We start from the raw sequence: 643 nt of genomic DNA, 5'->3' as shown, positions 1-643 counted from the left end.
TTTAATCCTTTGTTTACAGCAAGCCGGTGAGATTGACAACCTCACTGTTACGTTGGGGAAAAGTACTTTGATTGTGTTGTGCAGGTTCCACGTTGGCGCTGGAATCCCTGGTGTTGCGCCGCACTACACTCCGCCACCAACAACCTTCACGTGTTCCTTGACTCCTACTGGGTTCGATAACCTTGGTTTCTTACTGAGGGAAAACTTGCTGTTGTACGCATCACACCTTCCTCTTGGGGTTCCCAACAGACGTGTGTCAACTACACGCCAGCAAGACTTTTTCTGGCGCCGTTGCCGGGGAACTGAAGAAAAGTTACACCACAAATATTTCCAACTCCCACGGCAATTGCCAGACTTTTTCTGGCGCCGTTGCCGGGGAGATCAAGACACGCTGCAAGGGGAGTCTCCCACATCCAATCTCTTTACTTTGTTTTTGTCTTGCTTTACTTTACTTTATTTCCTGCTTTGTTTGCTCTCTATATCAAAAACACAAAAAAATTAGTTACTAGCTTTACTTTATTTACTGTCTCGTTCTCTATATTAAAAACACAAAAAAATTAGTTACTTGCATTTACTTTATTTAGTTTGCTTTATTTACTACTGCTAAAATGGGTACTCTTGAGAATACTAAGTTGTGTGACTT

The sequence above is a fragment of the Lolium rigidum genome, chromosome 2, assembly GCF_022539505.1.
Source record: "Lolium rigidum isolate FL_2022 chromosome 2, APGP_CSIRO_Lrig_0.1, whole genome shotgun sequence".
Taxonomy (NCBI): domain Eukaryota; kingdom Viridiplantae; phylum Streptophyta; class Magnoliopsida; order Poales; family Poaceae; genus Lolium; species Lolium rigidum.
This window is presented reverse-complemented; position numbering follows the sequence as displayed.